The 15,962-nt window shown below is 37.3% G+C and overlaps 1 protein-coding gene across 9 annotated transcripts in view; it reads right to left on the bottom strand.

Moving 5' to 3' along the window:
* Window positions 1-15,962, bottom strand: part of SGMS1 (sphingomyelin synthase 1) — a 327,448-nt gene that overhangs the window by 131,579 nt on the left and 179,907 nt on the right. For all 9 annotated transcript variants that reach the window (XM_066348467.1, XM_066348469.1, XM_066348466.1 and 6 more), the window contains one exon: window positions 12,958-13,101. The gene's annotated coding sequence lies outside the window, so the exon portion shown is untranslated. The remainder of the gene's footprint in view (window positions 1-12,957; window positions 13,102-15,962) is intronic.

Raw genomic sequence — 15,962 nt, 5'->3', positions numbered from 1 at the left:
CAGTTTCAATCAGCCAAATGCCTTCATATCCTAACAGGTATCTATTTTAACTAATGAAGACTTGACTCGACATCTTCCCCACAATCTTGTCTTCCCACACTGCCCCCCCCCCCAACCCAGTAACTGCTAATTCTAATCTACCAGCAGCTCAGGTCAGAATCTTTGATGAAATCCTGAATGCCTCTCTCTCAAATCTACATCTAACCCATATCCAAGTTCTATCAGCTTTTCCTTAGAGATGTATCCAGAATCCCACCACATCTTATGCTTCCCCTCTACTGCTCCTCCCCCACTCGTCCAAGCTTGCACACCCTGCCCTAGACTTCAGCAATAGCCTTTACACTCGTCTCCAGACATCTTTTTGTGTCCCCCTATAGAATATTCTTCACACAACAACCAGAGGGATTTTAAGCATAAGTCAGATCATGTCACTTTTCTGCTTAAGACCTCAGGTATCTTCTCATCTCAGAGCAAAATCTGGCATCTTCCTCGCATCCTACAAAGGTACTGTGTGGTCTGCCCCAACTACCTCTCTGAACCCGTATCTTTCAACTCCCCACTCATTCACTCCACTCTAGCCACACAGGCTCCTCCGCTGTTGTTCATATAATGTCACCTCACAGTTTTGCAGCTGTATTTTCTTCTGCCTGAAATACACTTTCCTCAGATATCCTCAAACTGAGGCTTGCTCCCTCGGTCAACACTCAAATTCCACATCACAGGTGTCATTCTTACCATCGGTTTGTACCCTGTCCCTGCTTTATTTTTCTTCCTGAAACTCATTACCTGACATGCTTGTCTGTTCTTTTTCTGTTCTCCCCAAGCCAATAAATGAGAAGAGGAGCTCTGTCTGGTTTGATGCTGACCCCAGCACCTAGAACAATGTGAGCTATGTAGTAGGTGCTCAATGCATATTGTTTGAGCGGATGAATAGGTAGCACAGGGAGTGGGAGGTGAAAGTGATGAGGTCGAGAGGCCAGAACGCTACAAGCAAAGCAGCATTTTGAAGGAGCAGGAAGTATAGATGTGGGAAAAGTACACTACCAAAATAAAGGTGATGAATAAAAGAAGATGAGACCTGCTTTTGGATAGCACTACTACAGAGACCAGAACAATAATGCATACTTATTTCAAATAGTTATACTTAAAATTCACTCAGAATATGCAAACATCTTGGGAATTCCCTTGAATGTCACCTGAATCAGTTCAGTACAATCTTACACTTTCTATATACTTACATATATTTAATCTTTTCCTTTTTTAAATGTTTATTTTATTGATTTTAGAGATGGAAAGGAAAAGAGACAAGAATATCAATCTGTTCCTGTATGTGCCCTGACAAGGGATCAAAGTGGCAACCTCTGTTCTTCTGAAGGGTACTCTAACCAACTAAGCTATCCAGCCAGGGCTATTTAATCTTTTCATATATATATGAGAATGAATGAATGGCCCATACAAAAGCAAATGATTAGTTTACTTTTCAAACTGTCAGCCTACACACTGATTTTTCAGTCATTCTCACAAACTGGTTCCAAGAGGGAGGAAACACTATAATAGTTATATTAAACTAGGTTCTACTGACAATGAAATTCATTGAGTCTGATTGGAAAAACTGAACAGCAAATCACTTTGGTCAGAAGTCTAAAAATGTGTCAGGGTTACTCAATAGTAGTTAATATCAAAGTCACAAGACTATATATAGCATATTGGTTGCCAAATATTTTATCCCCCCCCAAAATGTTTAAGTGTTTCTTCATTCCGACCAAGAAAGAAAAGCAGCACCTATGGACTGAAATCATGGCAGACACCCCAACACTTGGCTGGCCAGTGCAGGAGACAGTAGCAACCAGTCCTGTGCTCTCCATCCTGGAGGGAGGAGAGAACTGGGGGGGGGGGTGCTCAGTACAAGAGAGTCCCCCTACAAGCAAGGCTTTGGGTTCACAGACCGTGGGCGCCCTTCATTCAATCTATTAGAAACTTAATGTTTCATTATTCAGACTTAAATATGACACTGCCTATCATGATCCTAGTGAACTACCTTTTCACAGGCCCCACATACACAACAGCAAAAGCAGCACCTCTTCCTAGGATGGAGAAAAAAACTGTCCCATCTGTTACTGTCAAACATTCTCCCTTCCAAGCTACTGCTTGTATCAGTTTCTACACAATTAGGAATATACTCTTTTGAAAGCTCACAAATAAAACAAGCACAGAGGATTTTTAAAGCAAAATAATAAAAATAAGAAGTGATTTAAAGAAAGAAAAGAATAAGCGGAAAGGGTAGTTCCCGAAAATTTCTTTTTTTAACCTTCTTAAGAGATTTGAGAAAGGAGGTTATAATGTTGAGGTTCCACTAGCTGAAGAGAAAACTAATCTGTCTACCTATCTATTCATTACTTTTGCTTGAGAGCAGCCCTGGGGAAAGCAACCGTGCTCACCATGTAGAACACGTTTTGTAGGAGCTGGAAAGCTTCCTAAGGGGAACAAAACTTCCTTTCAGTGTTCGTTACTCAGGGTCGTGGAGAAAGCACGGGCTTGGACTATGAAAGACTGGGGTTTGAACCAGCAGTCTTGAGCTTCTGAACTGCGTCTACTTGAGCAAGACTGACTGGATTTGTATCTGGGCCTTGGTATTTACTGTCTTCTTGTCTGGAATGTTCTTCCCTGATATAATAGGCTATCCCCTCCCCTCCTTCATGTTCCTCTCCTTGAGGGTTTCCCTGACCTAACCCTTGCCACTTTGTATTACAGGGACCACATCACACACCAACACACACACATACACACACACACACACACACACACACACACACACACACACACTGGTAGGAATCAGCTGGTTTGCACTGGTTCAGCAGAACCAATATCTACTTTTTTGTTGAGTTTGGTGAACTGGTTGTTAAAATGGCACGTGTAATTAGGGTTCTCTCTGAGGTGGGCACCTGGGTAGCTGCCCAATGTGGTAATCACAAATTTACTTTCCTTACCCTTTTTTAACATTCATCTGCACCACAGTGTATTCTAAGCACCTGTAGAACACATTCTGTCCATAGGTGAAAAAGTTTGCAAGTGAGGACACCCATCAAGAAGCAATATAGAAATATCTTAATTAACAGTTTTAGTGTTTTTTGGTCAGGTATTATATGTTTTCATTAATATTTTAAAACTCTTATAACAATCTAGTTTTGTGTACCTCTTTTATTGTTCTTATTTAGGAATTAAATGCATGAAATAATAAACTACCTTTTGGTATATCTCTTTTTATACTTAAAACGGTCATTAGGGCAGAGAACTGGTTGTTAAATTATTTGAATCCCACCACTGCACACACACACACGCACACACACACATTACACACATCACACCCCTACTCACACTCCTATCCACTTCTCTGCTTTGTTTTTTGCCAGAACCCTGACCATCATCCAGCATGCATGTATTTTGCTGATTTATTGAGTTTACCCTCTTTCATTCACTTGGTCGTAAGTGCCAAGTTGTGGTGTGAAATTTTGTTTTCCTTGTTCACTACCCCAAAGTATCTATCTAAAGGAGGACCTAGGGCATAAAAACACCAAAAGTGTGTTAAATAAAAAAACTCATGGAGGTCTCTGCAAGGTTCCAGGGTTTTCTTTTCCTAATTTTCTTTTTTTTTAATTTTTTTATTTATAAAATTAAGTTTAATGGGGTGACATTGAGCAATAAGAGTACATAGGTTTCAGGTAAACATTTCTATAGCATTTGAACTGTTGATTATGCTGCGGGTTTTCATTAGAGACCATGTAAACAATGAAAAATGCCTTTGGATTAAAAGGCACTCAGTAAATAGATATTATTACCCTCAAAGAAGAGACTAGCTGAAACTGTAAATAGGATATCTTTTTATATAACAAGAACATCAATGTCAGATGTGACACAGGACAGCTGGCTCAGCAGTAAAAGAATGAAAGAAGAAATAAGTGTTGTAAGGCACGGGTGTGAGATCATTCTAGGTTACTGCAATGATGAGAAAAGGAAATTTGTACATTTTTTCCCAGGAAACAAAGTTCAAGAGAGGAGTGAGTCTGACAGCAGATTCTAGGTTACAAGTCAATATTATTTATGTTCTTTACCCCCTGGCTACTGACACCAAATAGGTAGGGCTCAACCACTGAGAAAGATAACTAAGTCAGTTTTATTTTATTTTGATTATTCATTTCGACAGAAAGGAAAAGCAATAGAATGTGGGAATGTCAGGACAAGAATCATGCCTTTAAACATTTTTCTTAACAACTGATTTTCTGACTATGTGGGAATTTGTAAGTGGATATATTAATAATGAACATTTTTTTCCACCAAACATTCTGGGAGAAAAAGAGTCTATAAATGACCTACTACTTATACAATTTTTGTATTCACTGTGTTTTTTCCCCAAAATTAATATGGGTAGAAATAAATGTATATAGTCAAAGCAAAAAAATACCTAACATACCTTTGAATGTGATATAAAAAAATTATCAAAAGGGTGCCCAATATTAAAAACCCCTGAATAAAAAAGAAAAAAATGACTTACCAACATTAAGGAAGCTTTCCTAATTTTATTAAAGGATTTCTTAAGAATTGCTTAAAAATTAGTGAACTTTCTTTGTCAACCTAAATTTATTCAATTTATTAAAAATATCATTGATATAAGTTTCAGAAATGCATTCACTCTATAAAAAATACAACTGTGACAATAAAAAGAAAACACACTAGGAAAAGTATGTTCTCAAATTCTAAAAATAATAAATAGTGAATGCTTTGAATTAAATAACTCAAAAGCCTGAAAATATTTATAACACAGGATACAAACCATTTTCCTTAGAAACTATTTCCACCAATGCTAATTCAAAATAAACAGTACAATATTTTAAATACAAATGACCATTTTTCATGATTAAATGTGCAGCAATATTATGCTAACACAATGTACAAAATTAAAACTTTCAAACACAGCTACTCAAAAAAAAAAAATCATACTAAATTTTTCCAAGCCCTTCAAATATTAATTTTAAAATTTGTAATCATATGATTTTATGTAAGTATGCAGCTGACACATCATGCTATTAATCTAGCTGGCATACTTACCATGTTCTGTTTCTAGTTCCTTTCACGAGAAATATTTAAAATAAACTAGCAATTTCTAAAATCTCAAAATAAATAAATGTACCGAGCAATCATTATCCCTGTTCTAATTACATTACTTGAGCTTTCTACCAATCTCAATTCAACATTTATTCCATTTGCTTAGCATCATAATATATGTTTAAAATGTATTCATTAAGTCATGACAAATATACCGCTATTTCCAGGAAACTGTGTACTACTATAGCAAAGCTGACTGAGTGATGGACCAGGAAGGTCTATGTGTATTAATTCAGTAACCTGGAGAGAGTTCCTCCTCTGCAAAACTAACCTTACATGGGTTTCTCCGAAAAAGGGGGAAATATATATATTGTATGTGATTCATTTATGTTCAGGAGTGGCACAGGTATATGTTACATATTTCATTCTTGAAATTGATTCCTTTTATTGTATCCCTGGCATATTTACTAACTGCAACTCTTTTCACTATATTTCACTAATTCAAAATCAAATGAAATAACACTGAATTAAAGGACCAAAGTGCACCAGAATCTCTCACAGGACATCATGATATGAACCCACAGTAGATATCACATAAAAAATATAACAAATAACCCCTTAGTAATCAGGGAGTTATTTAGAAATCAAATCTTACCTAGAAGGGTAAAATTATATGACATAGCATTAGGCAAGTAGTTAATCAAATCAATGAAGAAAAGTCAATCTCATTTTAATAAGTACTGTCTCAAAGACATCAGGATCTCTCTGCCAACTCAGAAAGCATATTAGAAGCAGCTGTTCTCCACCTTATTCCTGACCTAATCCGACTGTATAAAGCAAGCATTCAAACTAAAAGAAGAGTCTGAGCTTGTACCTAAATTTAAAATATTTTTTCATCTCTGCCCTGTCTTTCCACTCCAACTGTTAGAAGCCCCTACTAAATACAAAGCAACAAAAATATCTTTCCCATTTCTGCACAATGACATGCTAGATACTTTAAAATACTCTCCCAATTAAAATAACTGTAGAAGAAAAAGATAGAACATTTTTTAAATGCATCTGTGAGGTGACAATGAAGAGATAGATCAGAGATTGGGAACCTTTCTGGCTGAGAGAGCCATGAACACCACATATTTTAAAATGTAATTCGGTGAGAGCCATACAATGCCCTGTGTACGATTCGCATTATCCAATAAAAATTTGGTGTTGTCCCGGAGGACAGCTGTGATTGGCTCCAGCCACCCGCAACCATGAACATGAGCGGTAGGAAATGAATGGATTGTAATACATGAGAATGTTTAATATTTTTAACGTTATTATTTTTATTAAAGATTTGTCTGCATGCCAGATGCAGCCATCAAAGGAGCCATATCTGGCTCACGAGCCATAGGTTCCCGACCCCTGAGATAGACAGTAAAAGCAGGAGAGATGGGAAGCAGGAAAGCACTTAAACCAGAACCCTGGTCACTTCAAACTTTCAATTTCTCTAGCTCTAAGCCTTATGAGCAATATATCCCATTTTTACCTGGAATGGATTTTAAATTTCTTTCTATGTGCTAGCAATTAATTATTATTTTTAAATTCAGTTTTCACAAACTACTTAAAAAAACAGGTTATCTCAGTTTCCACCACTAAATGCTAGCAGCTTGAGAAATCTCTTAATTCCTTAGTTCCTATAGAACAGAACTATATCAACATACACTATTTTGAAAGATAATCTCATCTTTTCTCAGAATTATTTAAGAAAGATGGTGAATATAAAAATACAGGTAGTACAAGAAGAAAATCATCAACAAGACACAGGTTGTACATTTTAGATCAAATTTAAAATAGTCTTTCTTACTCCAAGACACTCTGTCACCCTATTTCATTATTTTCACAGCACTTAGCCATACCTGAAATGTTCTCATTTATTTACTTCTTTGTTTCTTGTCTTCTTGCACCACTCTGCCCCGTTACCATTGGACTGTAAGTTCCATGAGAGAAGGGATCCTGTGTGCATTGTTCACTATTGTAGTCTACCAGTACATGGCACAAGGTAGAGATATTCAATAGCTATCAGATGGATGGACAGACGGACGGACGGATGGATGAATATACATAGGGCTTTAACACTACACAATTCCAGGAGTACTATCCACTCATATCTTGTGGATTGTACAGTGTACAGAAAGGAAAGCCTTATACTGTGGCAGGAAGTAGGTCAGGAGCTGTGGCAGCCAGAATGCAGACAGCTCAGACCCTAACTGACTCCATTGTGTCTTGTTAATTTGCAAATTGAACATAATTTACTCCTCTCTTGATAGAGATAGCATGAATTTTCTCTTTAATTTTTATCTCAAGACTAATCTCATTCTTTGAATAACTAAACATGTATTTATGTTAAGGTTATCATGCATGTATATATATATAGTATATATATATATATATATATACTCCTGCATCAACTTTCCTGTAAATAAAAGGTATTTTTTACTATTGTCTCAAGTGTAAATTAGCCACTGTAAATTCCTTAATCAGTTCCTTAGTCTTCCCTGGTTATAAAAGCCTTTAGGGAAGCTCTTTAGTCAACTAAGCTGTGGGACAAACAGCTAATTCAAGAGTGGTCAGTTCTGTGATTCATCAATATCAATTTTCAATTTAAGAGATCCCACCCAAAATGTTTTAAGAGTCTAGAAACAGATAATGAAGATTTCACAACTGTCCGGCTCAATTTCATTCACATCACTCTGATGGCAAGAACATCTTGTTATCCACATCAACTAGGACACAGGAATCAGTCTCCTAGGGTCCTTAAGAGGTTCTACTTACAACCATTTGCGGATCCCATCACTAAAAGGTTACCTTCTACCACAAATATTTGTAAGGCTATCACGCCATCTCTCCTAACCTCGGAACTTCCGATGCACCCCTATGAAAACCATTGCGTTAGGAACAGGTCAGTCTGTAGGAATTTCAACTATGGTAAGTACCAAAGCCCAAGAAGGACTGTTTCCCTGCAGGAGAATTGCAGGCATAATGGAAACTTGAAGTAATACTGTGTGCACATCACATCTAGTTTCCTTTTCTTTTCTAAAAGTACTACCATAGGGCCGTAGTGTTTCTCTGTCTTTACTTCCTTAAGCAGCGTAGTCTTTCTTTTTTTTTTTTTTTTTGAAGATTTTATTTAATGAGTTTAGGGAGAGGAGAGAGTGAGAGAAGGGGGGGGAGTGGGAAGCATCAACTTGTAGTATTGCTTCCAGTATGTGCCTTGACTGGGCAAGCCCTGGGTTTTGAACTGGTGACTTCAGCATCCAGGTTGACACTTTATCCACTGTGCCACCACAGGTCAGGCGGAGTCCCTTTTTAATATGCAAAATTCTGTGGAAGCTCCATACATAAAACATATAAAAGTAGAGTTGTTGGCTGACGGACAACAAGGCAGTCAAAGGCCCTGTCGTTCCCCGGTCACCTCTAACCCCCACCCCCAGGGCACATGGGAATCCCAAGGGCAAGAAGGAGTCATGTCTGAAAAGCTATGGCCTAGTGTGGATTACAACAATGATAATAATGACAATTTAACTTAATAATGATAGTCGATAAAAGAATAATAATAAAAAATAATGCACTATAGCCCCAGCTTCATATCAGCCTATGTAGAGTGCTTCTATTAAATGTTCACTTTTCTTAACTGTAGTCACCTCAGTTTGAGAACTCTCATTCCTAGGAGCACGGAACTCTGCAATGCAGGAGAAGCCATGTTAGCACTGCATTTTCACGGTCTCTCCAAGGGACTGCAAAAGCAGCATCACTCATGACCCATGGCTTAGCCCATGGGAAATACTTAGCCAAAAAAAGGGGGGGAGTGCTTAATTAACTTGTGCATTAAGCATTAAGAATACTTAAGGAAGTAGCAGGGCCAAAATACCTGCAGCTCAGGATTTGAAAAATGTTATCTAAATAAGGAAAAAAATGAAGTTACTTGTCATGGGTGAGTCACTTCAATAAAGAAAAAGGAGGTTTCAAAATTTCCAGGTCACAAGAGAATTTGTAATGCTCCCTTCCTGCATAGCATTTGTACTGGGAAATTCACACATAGGGTTATTATATGATGTGACAAAGGAAGCGATCTGGGTTTTCTCATCATATTCTTAACCATCATTAGTTATTTTCCAAGATGTATGAAAACTAGTGGCAATGATGGAGTTCTTGTTTATGTTAATACTTCTGTCTTATCACTGTGGCCTAATCTGAAGAGATACTAACTGAACTGAATGGGGATTAGGTACACCAAATAATAGGATGCAATAATTTATGCTATTAACCATATGGAATATACTTTGTAGTCACTTTTTAGCATGTTGCAAAAGAATATTTTAGCCCTGGCCAGTTGGCTCAGTGGTAGAGCATCGGCCTGGCGTGCATAAGTCCCAGGTTCGATTCCCGGCCAGAGCACACAGGAGAAGCGCCCATCTGCTTCTCCACCCCTCCCCCTCCTTCCTCTCTGTCTCTCTCTTCCCCTCCCGCAGCCGAGGCTCCATTGGAGCAAAGATGGCCCGGGCGCTGGGGATGGCTCCTTGGCCTCTGCCCCAGGCGCTAGAGTGGCTCTGGTCACAACAGAGCGACGCCCCGGAGGGGCAGAGTATCACCCCCTGGTGGGCATGCCGGGTGGATCCCGGTTGGGCACATGAGTCTGTCTGACTGTCTCTCCCCGTTTCCAGCTTCAGAAAAATACAAAAAAAAAAAAAAAAAAAAGAATATTTTAAAACATAAAGAAAATGCTGAAGATATATTAAGTAAAACTGAATCTAGAACATTATAATTTAATTTTATTCTTTTTAAAAGCTATACATATTCCTAAGAATAAAATCTGAAAGCATCCACATGAAAATATTATCAGTGGCTACTTCTGAGTGGTGTTTTGTATTTTGTTGTTTTCAATGCTTACCAAACTTTCTATTTAGAATTATAAAAAAAGAATATATTTAAGAAAAAAAAATAATTTTACTTATAGTAAACTTGATACGGTATACCTTCAATTTTGAGGTTTGTATGTTCTGTAAATTTTGAGATTCATATATAAATGCCAGAGCTGTCCTTAACCTGAGTGATTGGTCAAATTCCAGTCCCATTTGCTTTGGAAGGAACAGCTGCTCATATAATTTGCTAAGGTGAGTTGAGCCTAATTGTTCCTGGCAGTATAATAAGGGCATTGTGGGAAATGACATGTGGTTGAAGACATACCTCGCAGGTCTCAAGAATGGCTCAGTCCATCATAAACCAGAATGTCACTATTTGGATGCAGCCTCCTCAGTGACTGCACCAGATCTTCACTAGAAGCCTTCACTGCTGTGAGAATAAGGTGTCTTCATCTGTTTAAGACTGCCTTTGTGGCCCTGGCCAGTTGGCTCAGTGGTAGAGCATTGGCCAGGTTTGATTTCCAGTCAGGGCACACAGAAGAAGTGACCATCTTCTTTTCCCCCTTCCCCCTTATCTCGTCCTTCTGCAGCCATGGCTCATTTGAGCAAGTTGGCCCCAATCACTGAGGATGACACCATGGCCTCACCTCAAGTGCTAAATATAGCTCTGTTGCCAAGTAATAGAGCAACAGCCCCAGATCATCCCCGGGTAGGGGGCTTGCTGAGTGGATCCCAGTCAGGGTACATGTGGGAATCTGTCTCTCTGCCTTTCCACTTCTCACTTAATAAAAAAAAAAAAAAAAAAAAAAGAAAAGAAAAGAAAAGAAAGAAAAACACTGCCTTTTTATTAATGCAAAGCATAAAAAAATTCTTGGACTTTTCTGCAATCTGTCACCATTGCATGTAATCAGCAAGGCAGTGTGATCATTAAAAGCACAGTTAGTGAAATCAACCAAATCTAGGTTCCAGTCTGGCTCCACCATTCTTAAGTACATGAGCTTGGGCAAGTTTCAAACTGTCACAAGTCTCAGTTTATTCATCTTTCAAAGGTTGACCACACCTACCTCCTAGGATTTTAGTGCAGATTTGAAATATTTACCAGTATATATAATATTTAGCATGCGCTAATTTAATAAGAATATTTTACAAGCCTAAATACACAAATTTTCAAATCATGTCCTACTATTGAAAAACAAAAGTGGATACTGTTTATTCTTAAACTCACTTAAACTTAAACCTCACATCCTTCAAAGCAAACTTAACAGCTATACACACTGAAAGTGATCCTTGAGCCAACACTAAGCACTTGAATAAATGTTCTACATTTTAAAGGATTAGGGCTCAGAAACAATTGTGAAGCACATAAGAAAATTTCTGGCAACATTTCATCATTACTATCCTATGTCATCTTCACTAACTCTACATTGAAAGTATCTGAGTAATTGGTGCAAATGATGTCACAGACATAATCAGATTGTATTAGGAATATAAAAGTCAACTCCTCCTCTCTCTTCTACTGGCCTAATATTCAACTTAGAATATATCAATAAAGGCATAGAAGCCTATGTTAGAAAAAGAGCATATTTTGAGTCTTATACCAATAATATGCTCTAAGTAAAATTATGAACAGTAACTTGAAAATATTTAATTTTGATATGCCAATTTAATGTTTTCAGTATAATTCTAAACCAAATAAGAGGTCGTGAAATGGGAAAAATTAGAAAAATAGTGAAAAAGGTAGAGCAGAAGATTAACAATTCTACAAGCATTTTCTACCCCTGGCTTCAAAAAGGGGAGACAGTATGGTATACACAATATGAGACAGACAGACCTACTGCTGAATCCAATTTCTGCCACTTACTCTCTGGGAAATAGTAGGCCAGTGACAGTATTGACCCACTTGGAACTTCAGTATCTTCATCTAGAAAACTGAACTTGTTTAATGTTTTCATGATGTTATGATGATTGGAGACCTAAAATACTTGGCATAGCAGATGTCTATAGTGTTCTATACTGGTACATGGAAAATAAATACATTAAAGTATCAAGGTGATATATACCATGATATCCAGTGGTGGGCAAACTCATTAGTCAACAGAGCCAAATATCAACATTACAACGACTGAAATTTCTTTTGAGAGCCAAACTTTTTAAACTTAAACTATATAGGTAGGTACATTCCTTATCGAGGTAGTGCCCGCACATGGTATTTTGTGGAAGAGCCACACTCAAGGGGCCAAAGAGCTGCATGTGGCTCACGAGCCACAGTTTGCCGACCAGAGACATAGGTTATTGCCATAAAAAAAAAAAAAAAAGAGCCAGAGTGTCAAAAGCCAGACATCCACTAAAGATCACAGGATATAAAATATTAGGCAACCTTGACCTTAGCATAAACATTATTGAGTAGGTAAGAATAAAAGGCTATAAAGAAAGAAAATGAAGTAACCACCTAACACTGTAACTAGGAGGGGAGATGCAGGGTAAAGGAGACAAAGTTAATGACTAACAGGGAACCAGGCAATCCAATCAGACACAGCCTTGATGTCTTTCAAAGTAAGAGTAAAGCCAATAAATACCTGCTGATTTGAAGTACACACATTCACAGAGCTTTGATACTGACTGCCCCATGCCTAGAAAAGAAGGCCGTGAGGTCTCCGGCTAGAACTCTACCATCACTTTAATCTGTCCAGAGTCTAATGCTATCTCTATCATCCTTATTGTCTTTTAGGCATTAGAAAGGACTCTAGAGGGACTGAGTCAGAGCTGCTCAAGGAAGAGATAAGAGTCACACCCCACTACACAGTCACGTTTAGAGAACAATGGCCATCAGTGTGTTTAGAACCAGAAGGTGAGGTTCTGCCTTAAGAACCAGCTCCATACACAGAGAATGGCTCAGCTCCGCTTAGGACAGCAGAATGGGTCACATTACATTCAGTTCAAGCTCTAAGTTATTACATACCTGCAACAGCGACTGTTACGCATTTACTGATAGGTTCCTTTGAAATTATTCTCATGTACGCTTCCTGAGGCAGGGTCTTGTCTTCTGTTTCATAAGTTTCCCAACCAGACACGTTTGTTAATCCCAAAAACCTTAGTGGTGCACCTAGAAAAGAAGAGAAATTTAAGTTTAACCACTTCAGAAATGAAATCATAAGATTCTAAAGCTGAAAGAGAATATATAAATCCAGTAGACCTCACTATAAATAAAAGCATTAAAGTGCTCGAGTATTAGATTGAGAACTAGGTTGCTGTAAAATATACCTGACATAAAACTTACCCCATCTTTTCTTAATTGAAAACTAAAGTCTGTAACCTTCCATCACATATATTTCTTTTATATATTTATCGACTATCAGTAATTGTCAACAAATATCTGATTTTCATAAATTAAGTATAGCAGCTTCAATATGAAAACAAAGAGTAACTACTAAGATGCTTTCTGCCTGACCTGTGGTGGCACAGTGAGTAAAGGTCAACCTGGAATGCTGAGGTCCCAGTTCGGAAGCCTGGGCTTGCCTGCTCATGGCACATATCACTGGGGAACAATTTCTTTTTAATTTTATGTTGCATGAGGTTTTAGAACTGTTTCTGTATATATATTTCTGCATCACTGATTCCAAATCTGAAATCCGTTTTTTGGTGCATGCTCTAGTTTTTATGCAATTTTAATTTATTTTTGTTACAGTTAATGGCATGCATTGGTTTTTAAATTGGAGTTAAAAGGCAACAACTCTTGGATTGAACATAACCACAAGGCAATTAATGTTTTACAAACATCACTTTTACATAATTATAGTTGTTTTTAAATGTAAAAAATTATTATCTGATAAAAACACCCTCTGATTTTAAGATTGAATCATGGCTTCTTCGATTAGGCGTAAATGTAAGAATAGTCCTGACATTTTCTGTTATATATGTGGCTGTTACACACTTCAATGTCAAAGGAGCAATATTTCATCATTTGTGACACGTGCATATATTGCCTATTTTCAGCAGTTCCAATTGGTTATTCAACTCATCTACAAGAAGATTATAATGACATAAAAATTGTCCTTGACTTTCTGAAGTATGAGGAGCATAACTGGATCATTTGTGTGGTTCTTAAAATAGTCAATTTCCTGCTAGGACAACAGAGAGGTTTCACGAAGTATTCTTGCTTTCTGTGTTTGTGGGACAGCCGAGCTCGGGAGAAACACTGGACACAGAAGGAGTGGCCGAAACGTGAAGCTATGGAAGTAGGGATGCAAAATATTGTGAATGAACCTGTAGTTAATTGAGACAAGGTCATTTTTCCCCCACTTCACATCAAACTTGGCTTAATGAAGCAGTTTGTTCAGGCTTTGAATAGAGAAAGTGGATGCTTTCAACATATTATTTCTGCTTTTCTTGCCTGTCTTTTGAAAAGATAAAAGCAGATGTATTCGATAGACCTCACATTTGATCCCTCATACCTGACGAAGAATTTTCCAGGAAGATGAATAAGGAGGAGAAAGCAGCATGGCAGTCTTTTGTGGCAGTTACAAAAAACTTCCTTGGCAACAAAAAAGCAGAAAACTATGAACTTCTGGTTCAAAGGATGCTGTTGGCTTTCCACAACATTGGATGTAACATGAGCGTTAAGATTCACTTCCTGAACAGTCACTTTGATAAGTTTCCCGAAAATCTTGGAGCTGTTAGTGATGAGCAGACTACTGCTGGAGCATCAAACGAGATTGTCCTCAACAAGTACACAAACACAAGAGCTACAAACGCAAATTTCTGCCTGAATAGAATTTAAATAAGTTTTGTGCAAATTTTATGATTAAAATAAGTGTTTTAATATGTTCTATTTTGAAACTGTAGACAAATTCTGATGCAATCATATCTTTTCATGTATTAGTGTATTTACTGCATTATATAAATTATTATATTTTCCCAAAGATGATGCCCAAGAAGACATTCTACTTCATTATGTTAAACTAAATGTTGAAAATTTTACAAGATGAAAACTTAAAATCTTGAATTGCAAAAAAACCTGTAGCTTACAGAGAAAAACTAATGTCAGATTTGAAATCAGCACACTCAAATCAGGTAAGAACACGTGTTTTTGTGGATGCAACAAAAATTTTGTTCCCCAGTGATATGAGTTGATGCTTCCTGCTCCTCCCCGCACCTCTTTCTCACTCCTCTCTCTAAAATCAATAAACTTTTCCAAAGCCTATTATTTAAAAAAAAAAAAAAAAAGATGCTTTGCTTTCCTTGTAAGTTGACTCATAAAGAAGACGGTCATTTCTCTAGGACACAAACATTACCCTCATAAATAATACCTTTTATAGTGACATATGTGAAAATGAGTGTTGCATAACCAGAATGCTAGAGATAATGTTTTGCATCTGACAATGCATAAAGAGAGATATTCATTTAGTCCCTCACTTATAATCATTTGTACTTATACATGAAAGAATATGGAAGCAATTGGTAGCTAACAAGGCAGCATTTTATTTTCCATCATGTTTAATCAGTAACATTCTATTTCTTCCCTAGAATAATCTACTAGAAATGAGTTCTAATCCTTTTCAGGATCATTTAAGCCCCACAGTGCACCTGATGAAAACTAAGCCAATTCTACTACCAGTCAAATTCTGAAGGATCTTGAACTCTGTAAAGACCATCCACAGACCTCAGGATAAAAATCCTAGGGACTTCTATGTACCAAACTGAATACCTGGTCACTTAAGCCAACTAACAGACTTCAAACTCTATGAGGAAACAATTGTTGGAACAAAATCTAAAAAAAAACCCATTCTTGATAATTCCCAAGGACCAAGTCATCCCAGGTAATCCCTCATTTAGTCATTCTTTATCTGGTCATAAATAGTGTTACATCTTAAATAACCAATATAGTCACAAAGAAAGCTGCTGTCACAGCTCACTAAAAATAACACAGGACTCTCTTGCCATTATATCAGATTACAAGTATTCAGT

The sequence above is a fragment of the Saccopteryx leptura genome, chromosome 9, assembly GCF_036850995.1.
Source record: "Saccopteryx leptura isolate mSacLep1 chromosome 9, mSacLep1_pri_phased_curated, whole genome shotgun sequence".
NCBI lineage: Eukaryota > Metazoa > Chordata > Mammalia > Chiroptera > Emballonuridae > Saccopteryx > Saccopteryx leptura.
Note: the sequence above shows the minus strand (reverse complement) of the source record. Positions and strands in the feature narration are given on the sequence as shown.